General features: G+C 38.0%; 1 protein-coding gene across 10 annotated transcripts in view; it reads right to left on the reverse strand.

Moving 5' to 3' along the window:
* EPHA5 (EPH receptor A5) overlaps positions 1-12,689 on the reverse strand; it is a 356,553-nt gene that overhangs the window by 333,366 nt on the left and 10,498 nt on the right. The gene's annotated exons all lie outside the window — the stretch shown is intronic.

Consider the following 12,689-nt stretch of genomic DNA (forward strand, 5'->3'; position numbering starts at 1 on the left):
CCTAATTATCCCTAATGCTTGACTGAAATACCACAAACTACAAAACAATCTATATAATCATTAGCTTTCAAGCCTTCAGGGCAGGAAAAATGATGATTGGATCTGAACATGAACTAAAACAGAAACTTGCACAAATTCACAGTATGCATTTTAAGGTGATGGCATTTCCAAAAAAAATGAGTAAAAAACTGAGTAGTCCAATAGTCCTTTTTGTAAAATGATAAGTGACCCAAATTTCTGCTGTCAACTTCAGTCATTATGCTTATGTCAGTCTTACACCTTAATTAAAATTTAATGCTGATGTAAACCCTACAAAATTATTCTTTATTATCTAAAATAGAAAAAATTATATTACAAAAAATCTTTGAGTAGCCATTTATCATGAAAACCTAGTTAGAATGTACAGCAATACAGACAGAAGTATCAACAAAACTTGTGGCTAATAATTTTAGGTGGTTGAATATAAACATTTTACTACTTATGACCTAGCCATAGTTATCCATCTCAAAATAGCTAGCAGCATTCATGATGACAAGAAAGTAATTTTTAAGTCAGTTTATTGAATACAATTAATTATATATCTTAGCAAGCTTTAAGATTGATTATCTCGCAGCAATCATTTTTGCTCAAGAGTCTATTTTTGGTCAAAATATAACCTCAGCACTTAGCTATTTCTCCTTTCACAAAGTATAGAAAGGAAAAGTGAAAAAAAGAGATAAAGTGAAAGTGTTTGACATTTTCTGTGGTATTCTCAAAGATGCTTTTTATGGCTATTAAATATTCACATTCTTTCTCCTTCCTTGGTATCAGATTCTTACTGTGTTTGGAGTGGCGATGTGTCTAGTACCATACGACAGGTCATGATCAATAATGACAATCATGTCACTATGATCTTCACCTTCCCTGGGTCTGGTGCCTTGTTACATAGGTCTCACTAATAAGACATAAATAGAAATCTACCTTCCAGTGCCTGGGAAATTTTTGTTGTCCTAGCTGAAGGAATAGGGCTGTTGGAATGGTTCTTGGCTTTTCTCTTTCTCTTCTCATTCTGAACTGGATGAGAAGCTTGGAGATGCATCAGTTTTCTCACAATCGTGAGACAATAAGCTTGAGAGTAAGGCCAAAAAAACCCTGCAATGATTCTAATCCTGACATCATGAAGCCACTGAACCCAAATCAGCAAACTTCTCCCCTGAAACTTCCCTCCCAAACATTTAAACGGCAAGCACTCAACATCTTAAGTCATTGGTGAATAGTTTTTGTAGTCTCTGCATCCTTATACAATCCTATATGATATATATAATGCATAAACAACTGAGGAAAAAGTCTAGCTCACTGCCTTAACTTCTATTCCAGGTATATGGAATACGGCACTATCAAAGAATGAGGATAAACTCATTCAGCAAATATTTATTTAACATCTATTTAAGTGCGTTCTCTCTCACTCTGAAATATAAATAAATCTTCAAAGTAAACATGACTTCATATTATAATTTGTTTTTTTTTATCTAGATTATCAGAAAGCTACAAGTCAGGATCATAGTATACTGATGTTCCGTGCAAAATTCTTTTTATATCTTAACAGAGTGGTTTTCACACTGAAGTCATGATGCCTCTGTGGTTCGAAAGAGATATCTTAGAGGCACAAACAGATGAAGGGAGGGAGACGTAAAAACACAGCCAGGAAACCCAACAACTATGTTATCAGTTTCATATATTGAGCTTCCACAGTGATTCTTTTGAATGAATTTCTGCTTCTTTAAAAAAAGAGAGAGAGAGAGAGTTTGAAAACCACCACTAATATTATGTCCTTGGTTTTCAACAATGACTCATATTAAAAACCTATTAAATGCAAATCAATTCTGTGCATTTTGAAAAATTGTTAAGACTACTATTCATGCTATTGCTCAATACCGCAAACAGAAATACCACTGTGGCCAGCTTCTCTGAAATCCCAAAGTCAGGAAAAAAACAAGTTTTTTCCTGATGTAAGTACATAAATATTTCTTTTTTTTTTTTTAAAGATTTTTTATTTATTTATTTGACAGAGAGAGATCACAAGCAGGCAGAGAGGCAGGCAGAGAGACAGGAGGAAGCAGGCTCCCTGCTGAGCAGAGAGCCCGATGCGGGACTCGATCCCAAGACTCCGAGATCATGACCTGAGCCGAAGGCAGCGGCTTAACCCACTGAGCCACCCAGGCGCCCAGTACATAAATATTTCTATACAATTGCTCTAACATTGATGGTAGTGAGATTTTCTTGATAAAAGTGTTCCCTGTTTCTCTACACATTGCCTGTATTTGTATTATTCTTATATTAATTGAATTTCTCACAAACGTGATTTTTTAATAAAACATGATTCCGTCCTTGAAAAATTATATGCATAAATAAAGTATAAATCATAATACTAAGTACATTTACATGAATGTAATCTCTAGCATAGTGGGTATAACCAAGATGTTCACCATCAAACACTTCTGGCTCCCATCTTGTCCGTTTATTTTGTGTGTAACCAAATACATGTTACTTAATTTCCTCCAAACCCAATCTCCCATTAATAAACTGGAATAATAATACCATTCCACAGGGTTGTTGTTGAGAGTTAGAAATTATGTGGTAATAGTCTTCACAACAATTATCATTATTATTCCTCCCATCTAGAGAAATATTCACTTTGAAGGATTCTTGGCTCAGTAGAATACAATATTAACGCACTGATATTTCTGAAATATTTGCTAGAATTTTTAGAATAAATAAAAATATGTTCAAAAGGGATAATTCTTTAAATATACTAACTAGCTACTGGTTAGAATTAAATACACTAATGAAACACGAACTGAACTCTACTTAAAAAGCCATTCATCTTTACATTCTAAACTTTCTTCTCTAATAAGTTTATTTTTTAACATCATTCTATTCACATGGTAGATGTTACCCATTTCCCTTGCAATATTAAGAATTCCTATCAGGTTATAAATCTAAAGTACTTCATAAAGTAAGTGACAGTCTAAATAATCCAGGAAATCTAGAATAAGCGAAAGAATAAATCCATCCCCTCCCAAGAAATTTAAATCATTAAGAAACATATATTTTATATTAATTGTTTTCCTAGAGGTAAAATCAAATCACACTTAAAGCAGAAAAAAATTATTTTACGTTGGTTGATAGTGGCTCAGTTCATATGAATTCTGAGACTTTCTCATAAGAAAGAAGGAGGGGGAAGAAGCCATAGCTGATGAAAGCACAAAGGGATAGGGACCACAGGATATCTACTAATTATTTTCTAGTCATGTTCTAATCAGTAGAACTTTCTTCTCATTGATGTTTTTGGTCATTTAAAATGAAGTATTCTACTGCCAAATTTCTTGGTGTTAACTTGTTTGGGTTGGCAAAATCATACAATCTTTTAGTTGGCAATTTTGTAGTTCAGAAAAAAGACTCTATAATACCAGAGATTCTAAACTCTAATAATTACAAATTTAGGAAAAGAGTTACATTGACTCTACTAATAAAACAGTAATGAGGTCAGACTGGTCATGGTTAAAAGCAGTGTCTTTAAAGAAACAAAGACATGACTTATTAAAATTTATTCACTAAAAATAAATTCATAGAGTATAACATACTTTGATGATATCTCATAAGGAATGTCAGACATTGGGGTTTGCTCACAATAAGTTTACAGACAGGCAAATCTTTCCTCATACTGATGCACGTAGTAAAGAAAAATAATAGCTCTATTGCCAGTTATCTGGAAATTAACTTGCTTTGGTTGGCAAATCATACTATCTCTGGTAGTAGCAAATTCTCAGTACAGAAAAGAATTTTTCTCTGATTAACCTTTACTTTTTACAGTGATTTCTATTCTGATCAAATATCAGAACTATACAAACAAGGAAAAACTCAATTCTGGTTCAGTGTGATAAGCTACATATGAAATGATAATTGGCACACGATCTTGGAGAAGTTGGGGAAGGGTCCTGCCATATATACCTAGGCATAATGATCAAATTACTTAGGTGAAGGAAGGAGCTGAGTGTTGCCTACCAAGCACACAAAATCCAACTGCATTAAAAGCAAGTCTCCTGGGGCGCCTGGGTGGCTCAGTGGGTTAGGCCGCTGCCTTCGGCTCAGGTCATGATCCCAGGTCCTGGGTTCGAGCCCCACATCGGGCTTTCTGCTCAGCAGGGAGCCTGCTTCCTCCTCTCTCTCTGCCTGCCTCTCTGCCTACTTGTGATTTCTCTCTGTCAAATAAATAAATAAAATCTTTAAAAAAAAAAAAAAAAAAGCAAGTCTCCCACTCAGGAGACTGGGAAGGCAGAGTGGGGGAATGCAGAGTGGGGGCAGGGAAGCAGCAGGAGAGGTGGCCCAGAAGCAAATCACCAAGAGCTTTGTTTTTTGTTTTAATATTTCATTTATTTATTTGAAAGAGATCACAAGTAGGCAGAGAGGCAGGCAGAGAGAGAGAGGAGGAAGCAGGCTCCCTGCAGAGCAGAGAGCCTGATGTGGGGCTCGATCCCAGGACCCCAGGATCATGACCTGAGCAGAAGGCAGAGGCTTTAACCCACTGAGTCACGCAGGCGCCCCTCACCAAGAGCTTTGTAGTTAGGCTCAAGGAGTTTAGATTTTAGCATGAGCTCACTGCAGAGCTACTGAAGGATTTACCCAGGAAGTAAGCAAGGGCTGCTTCACCAAATCTAGTATTTTTCTCTGGTATTTCCATTTATAATAAATACTAGACAGTACTCACTAATGTAGAAAATTGGCCCTTGCTAAATATCAGTGTGCCAACCCACACTATTTTTTTAATATATATAATATATAACACATATAATGTTTATTATGTACCAGAACTTTTAACAAACATTTAATTGATGTTTTCTCAGTATTAATTTTTGCAATATTTGTATTAATATTTCCATTTTACAAACAAGAAAGCATATGGCCAGGGAGGTTTTCTAGCTTTGCCTAAATCACCCAGCTCTAAGTGGATCAGCCAGGCTCCACAGCCTACACCCTTTCAACCCTCTTATACTGCCTTCTGAAGTGGAGTCCTGGTTCCGTAGTTAGAAGATTTATGCTTTACAACTAGTCCTGAGTTTTTTTTTTAAGATTTTATTTATTTATTTGACAGAGAGAGACAGAGAGCGCACAAGTAGGCAGAGCAGCAGACAGAGGCAAGAGGGAGAAGCAGACTCCCCACTGAGCATGGGGCTCGACCCCGGGATCATGACCTGAGCTGAAGGCACTGAGCAACCCACCACCCCTAGTTCTGTTTTCTTAATAGATCAAACTTTCTTGTCTTGATTCCTTTGTTGATGACAATGATTTATCTAATCTATCCTATAGGCTTTTATAATGAGATTCTCATAAAACAATATAGGTTAGAACATTTGGTAAATCATAGAGTAATAATGTAAACTACATAAAAGTGATTATAAAATATTTGATATAACTGTGCATATAAAAAGGAAAAAAAAAAAAGAAAAACAGCATCCAAGGGGTTGGCTGGGATAAAAGACAAAGGTAGATGCATTTTTCACTGAAGTTTTCAGTCCCCTCACCTGTTACAAGTAGTAGTATTGCCTCAAAAATATAATACCACAAGTAAAGGCAAAAGAGCATTTTTAAAACTGCTCTATTCCTAAGAGAGCAAGGGGTAATGATCTTAGAGAGGGTTTCTTTTTTTCTTTTTTAGTATACCTTTTTTTTTCTCAGTTTTATTGAGAAATAATTGACATATGTCACTACAGACATACCTCATTTTACTGCACTTCTCTTTATTGTGCTTTGCAGATATTACATATTTCACACACTGAAGGTTTGTGGCAACCCTGCACCAAGCCAAGTCTATCAGCGACATTTTTTTAAAAAATAATTTATTACATTTTTTTAAAGATTTTATTTATTTATTTGACAGACAGAGATCACAAGTAGGCAGAGAGGCAGGCAGAGAGAGAGAGGAGGAAGCAGGCTCCCTGCCAGCAGACAGGTTGATGCGGGGCTTGACCCCAGGGTCCTGAGATCATGATCTGAGCCAAAGGCAGAAGCTTTAACCCATGAGCCACCCAGGTGCCCCAATTACAAATTTTTTTAAAGATTTTATTTACTTATTTGTGAGAGAGAGTACGAGAGCCAGAGAGATTGAGAGAATGAGTGGGGAGGGACAGAGGGAGAAGCAGGCTCCCTGCAGAGCAGGGATCCAGAGGCAGGAGGACATCCCAGGACTCTGGGATCATGAGAGATTTAGCCAACCGGGTCACCCGGGGCCCACAGGAGCATTTTGTCAACAGCATTTGCTCACTTTCTGTCTTCGTGTCACATTCTGGTAATTCTTGCAATATCTCGAACTTTTTCATTATTATATTTGTTATGGTGATCTGTGAGCAGTGATCTTTGATGTTACTATTATTATTCTGGACTGCCACAAACCACACCCACATAAGAAGGCACACTTAACTGATAAATATTGTGTGTTTTCTGACTGCTCCACTGATTAGTCACATACCCCCTTTGTCCCTCTCCTCTGGCTTCCCTATTTCTTGAGACACAACAATATTTATATTAGGCCAATTAATAATCCTACAGAGGTCTCTAAATGTTCAAGTGAAAGGAAGAGTTGTATATCTCTCATTTTATTTTTTTAAAAGATTTTATTTATTTATTTTACAGAGACAGTGAGAGACAGAGACAGAGCATGAGCAGGGGGGAGGAGGCAGAGGGAGCGGGAGGAGCAGGGAACCTTGCAGGGAGCCCAATGAGGGACTCGATCCCAGGACCCTGGGATCATGACCTGAGCCGAAGGCAGACACTTAACCAACTGAGCCACCCAGGCACCCATATATCTCTCACTTTAAATCAAAGGCTAAAAATGATTAAGCTCAATGAGGAAGGCATGTCAAAAGTGGAGACAGTCCAAAAGCTGGGTCTCTTGTACAAAAGTCCTAACCAAGTTGTGACTACAAAAGAAATGCCCTTGAAGGAAATAAAAAAGTACTATACAGTGAAGACAGGGATGATAAGAAAGCAAAAAGCCTTTTTACTGATATGAAGAACAATTTTAGGCATCTGCATAGAAGATTAAACCAGCCATAAAGGTTCTTTAAATAAAACTCTAATCCAGAGCAAAGTCAAAACTCCCTTGTATTCCCTGAAGGCTGAGAGAGGTGAAGAAGCTGCAGAGGAAGAATTGGAAGCTGGCAGAGAGTGTTTCATGAGGTATAAGCCAAAAAGCCATCTCCATAACATCAAAGTGCAAAGTACAGGCAGCAAGTGCGGATGCAGAAGCAGCAGCAAGTTATCCAGATCTAGCTATATTGAGCAGTAGAAGTGCCTATTAAGCAACAAATTTTCAGTGTGGACAAAACAGCCTTATATTGAAGAAGATGTCATCTAGGACCTTCATAGCTAGAGAGGAGAAATCAATGCCTGGCCTGGAAGCTAAACAGGCGAGGCTGACTCCCTTATAGGGAGTATCTCTTGGAGCCAATGCTCAGTCACCATTCTGAAAATCCTAGGGATCTTAAGAATCATGCCAAATCTACTCTGCCTGTGCTCTAGAAATGGGACGACAAAGCATGGATGACAAACACACATCTGTTTGCAGCATGGCTTCCTGAATATTTTAAGTTCACTGTTGAGCTCTACCGCTCAGAAAAAAAAAAATTCTTTCAAAATACGACTGGTCATTGACAACGCATGAGATCACTCAAGGCCCTGATGGAGATGTACGATGAAATTAATCCCATTTCCATCCCTGATAATAACATAACATCCATTCTCCAGCCCATGGATCAAGGAAAAATTTCGACTTCCAAGTCTTATTATTCAAGAAATACATGTCATAAGGCTGTAGAGGCCATAGATAGTGATTCCTCTGATGTATTTGGGCAAAGTATATTGAAAGCTTTTTGGAAAGGATTCACCATTCTAGATGTTGTTAAGCACATTTGTAATTCATGGAAAGAAGTCAAAGTATCAACATTCACAGGAGTTTGGAGGAAATTGATTGCAAACCTTCATGAACAGCTTTGAGGAGTTAAACGTTCAGTGGAGGGAGGCATGCCAGATGTGGTGGAAATAGCAAGGAAACTAGAATTAGAAGTAAATCCAGAAGAAGTAACTGCATTGCTGCCACCTCATGATAAAACTTGAAGGAATGAGGAACTGCTTTTTATGAATGAGCAAAGAAAGTGATTTCTTGGGATGGAATCTACTCTGGTGAAGATACTGTGAAGACTGCTGACTACAGTCAAGAATATTACACAAACTTACTTGATAAAGCAGCGGCAGGATTTGAGAGGATTGGCTCTAATTTTGAAAGAAGTTCTACTGTGGATAAAATGTTATCAAATTGCATCACACGCAACAGAGATATATTTGTGAAAAGAAGAATTGATGTGGTAGACCTCATTGTTTGTCTTACTTTAAGAAATTACCACAGCCATCCTGACCTTCAGCAACCACTGCCCTGATCAGTCAGCAGCCACCAGCATTAGACAAGACCCTTCACCTGCAAAAAGATTATAACTTGCTGAATGCTCTGATGATGATTAGCAATAAAGTATTTTTCATTAAGGTGTATACATTGTTTTTTACACCTAATGCTGTTGCACACTTAATGAACTACATAAACATAACTTCTGTATATACAGGGAAATCCCCCAAAATCATTTGACTTGCTTTATTGTGTTATTTGCTTTATTGTGGTGACCTGGAACCAAACCTGTAAGATCTCTGAGGTATGCCTATATTGATTGGTAAGGACTTACCACTCCCATTTTGTTGATTTCTGAGTGCTTTATAGATCCATTTTCCTTGTTTTTCTTACATTTTTGTGTGATTTTGATGTCTTTTGGTATCAGCATGCTTTAACTTCATTATCATGTTCTTTTGGGCAATTACTACAGGATATTCCCTTGAAGTTACCATGAGGTATACATAAACTGTTTTAAGGTTATAACAACATATTTTAAACTAATAACAACTTAACTTCAATGTAATTCCTATACTTTATAATTTTATTTCTTTTTCCCTCACATTTTAGATTATTGTTGCTACAATTTATGTTATTTTAATTGCATAACTAATAACAGATTGCTGTAGTTATTTATATTTCTTAAAAAATCTTTTAAAGTTGTAAGCGAATTATACACCATTATTATGATATTGCAGAATCTGTGACTATATACTTACCATTACCAGTGAAATTTACACAATTTTTTGTGTTTTTACATTGTTAATTAGCATCTTTTTACTTCCACTCACATAACTCCCTTTAGCATTTCTTGTGGGACAAGTCTGGTGGTAATAAACTTCCTCAGTTCCTTCCTCTGTTTTTTTGAGAAAGTCTTTATCCCTCCTTTGTTTCTGAAGAACAGGTTCATCATGTATAGAATTCTTGGTTGACAGTTATTTTCTTTCTATATTTTGAATGTCTCACCTTTCCTGACCTGAAAAGTTTCTGCTGAGAAGTCTGGTGAAGGTCTTATGGGTGTTCCCTTGTATGAAACTTCTCTCTTTGCTTCTCCTACTCTTAAAATTATTTCCTAGTATTTAAAAATTTAATTATAATGTGTTTCAGTGTAGCCCTATTTGGATTCAATCTATTTGGAGTCTTTTGGGCCTCATGAACCTGGATGTCTACTTCTCTCTGCAACTTCAGAAAGTTTTCATCCGTTATCACTTAAATATATATTCTGTCCCTTATTGTCTTCTCCTTCTGGAATTCCCATATTGTGAATATTGTTTCTTTTCATTGTATCCCATAATTCTTGTATGAGTTCTTCTTTTCCTTCCTTCCTTCCTCCCTCCCTCCCTCCTTCCTTCCTTCCTTTCTTTCTTTCTTTCTTTCTTTCTTTCTTTCCTCCTCTGACTGAGTGATTTCTAATGTCTTTCTTCTAAGTTGCTAATTTTTTCTTCTTCTGGTTGAGTCTACTTTTCAGAGTTTTTATTGAATTCTGCAGTACACTTTTTGTATTTTTCAATTCTAGAAAGTCTGCGTGTTTTTTGTTTGCTTTTGGTGGTTTCTCTTTCCTTGTCAAACTTATTTCATTCATGAATTGTTTTCCTAATTTCATTTGTGTTTCCTTATAGCTCACTAAACTTTCTTAAAAGGATTACTCTGATTTATTTGTCTGACAGTTCACAGATCCCCATTTCTTTAGGGACAGTTATTAAAGCTTTATTAGATGTCTTTGGTGGTGTCATATTAAACTGATTTTTTTTTTTTTTTTTTTTTTTTTTTTGGTGATCCTGGACTCCTTATATTGGTATCTGCACATTTAAGTAACAGGGTCCTCTTCCAGATTTCAGAGGTTTGCTCTGACAGATGCAGTTTCTTCACCAGTCAGCTCAGCTGGAGATTTTGGGTGTGTGCTGGTAATGTCCCTGGACGGGCAAAGTTTCCTATCATGGTCTACTTTGGGAGAGGGAACTGTTTGAGCTGTAAGAAAGGGATGGGAGTTGTACTGTTGGTTGATAATAGTTGGATAGGACTGCTGCCTTTGTTTTTCACATAAGACTGTTGGATGATCTCCACAGTTGCCTGGATCTCTGGTAAGGCTTACTAGACAGTCAGGACTGGGCACAATATTTAGTAGTAGATGGAACTATGAATTTGCTTCCCTACTCGGGAAGGACAAGACCAAGGGATGTACAGCTTATTGTTTGCATACTTGAATTAGGTATGACTGTGTACTGAATTCCTTCATCAAATAAGGCCACTGGTTTTGCTTTATAAATGGGGAAAGGCACGGGTTGTGTTCCTTGTTCAAATGCCACTGAATGTTGGGCTATTGGATGGGCTGTACAGTTTCCTGCGTGCTCCAATTTGGTTGCCTTTTTGGACAGGTTGAAGGTTGTATTCAGCACTGAGCAGAAACACAAATTAAATTCCCTGTTGGGGTACAGTGGAAGAAATATCTCTAAATTCAGTAAAGTCCTTTGTTTGTCATCTTAACTCAAGCAGACCTACATCCAAAGTTTCTAAACTGAACAGAACCACTGGCTTTGCTCTGCAAACTATTGGCTTTGCCTACCTGATTTGAAGCATGAGCTCTGATCTGGGCCACACAGCCTCCTGGGAGTTGTCTCTTGTCCTTCTCGACAGATGGGGCCATAAGACACTCTCCGCAGAAGATGGGACTGTGATTCAGCTCCCTGAATGGTATGGGCAAACTGGGCTGCAGGACTGCCAAAACTTCTCCTTGGAGGATCCAAATCAGGCAGACAGCTCCCTACCCTGTTTCCTAGTCAGAGTAAGCCTCTGACTCGATTCTGCAGATGAGTAGATCAGCATCTGGTTAGGATTACTACTTGGGCACTACAAGTATGAACTTCATCCGTCATGATCCATGTGCTGGTTGCTGCAAGCCCCTCCCCCATTCCCCAAGGCTGTAAAACTCCCCGTGACTGAACCCCACAGATTCTCCTGTAATTTCCATGGTGTGAGATCAGAGCAAGAGCTCTTACAAAGTGACTCACAATCCTGGGGGAGTATTGTCTCCTCTGTGTTGTCTTTCCCCACTGGAAGAACCAGAGCCAGGGGAGACCTCTCTGCATTGTGTTGCACTGGAGAGGGGCAATGTGGTCAAGGTATAGATGCTTCTTTAACCCTTCTAGTGTAGTATGTTTTGCTCTCTGTGATGTGTAGAGGTGCTTCAACCTCAACCCATGTTCTAGGATTCTCTCAGTGGTGTCTTGTTCTTGAATAGTTAGTTATGCTTCCTGTGAGGGAAGCAGAAGTCAGGAACTACATATGTCACCATCTTAGAGCTATCACTCCTCCAAGAGAATTCCTTAATGGGATTTCGGCTATAGAAACCTGAGTCTACAGCTTAGCCTGGACTAGGGATTGAGAACTGGCTTGCTTATATACTAAAATAAGAGAAAACAACTCAAAAAGTAAAGAATGGTGGCGCCTGGGTGGCTCAGTGGGTTAAAGCCTCTGCCTTCGGCTCAGGTCATGATCCCAGGGTCCTGGGATCGAGCCCTGCATCGGGCTCTCTGCTCAGCGGGGAGCCTGCTTCACTTTCCCTCTCTGCCTGCCTCTCTGCCAACCTGTGATCTCTGTCAAATAAATAAATAAAATCTTAAAAAAAAATTAAAGAATGCATGCCCTGAAATGGAAGCAATGTGTGGGAAGAGATCTTGCCTTGTGCTAGCAGGGTTCAGGGCAATGGAAAGGTGAGATGTCAACATGGAGTATATCAGAGCATAAGAGCCTTAGGACAAGCAGCTGATCAAATATTTACTGAGGGGAGAAAAAAAGGAGGGAGCTGCAAGTGAACTACTCAGAAAATATGTTCTGGACTGTAATGTAGTTCTGTATGCACTTTTACTATACTTCCCATTCTCAGTGGAATGAGCCATTACTTAGATGATGAGAGCAAGAGTGACTGTGGATGTCTGGAGGACTTTAGTCAACAGTATCTCCTGGCTTGGAAGAGCTGTTAAGAGCTGTGCTGCAGTCAGATTACCTGGGTTTGAATGCAGATTTCTACCACTTTCAGATTTGCAACTGTGGGTGAGTTATTTAACCATTCCCTGCTCACTTTCATCATGTGTAAAATGAAAATATAATAATTATTATTATTACTATTATTATTACATGATTTCCTAAGCTTGTTTTGGGGAAAAGAAATCAATATATATATGTAAACTACTTAGTAAAATGTCTGGCACACAGTATG

This window comes from Lutra lutra, chromosome 2, assembly GCF_902655055.1.
Source record: "Lutra lutra chromosome 2, mLutLut1.2, whole genome shotgun sequence".
Taxonomy (NCBI): Eukaryota; Metazoa; Chordata; class Mammalia; order Carnivora; family Mustelidae; genus Lutra; species Lutra lutra.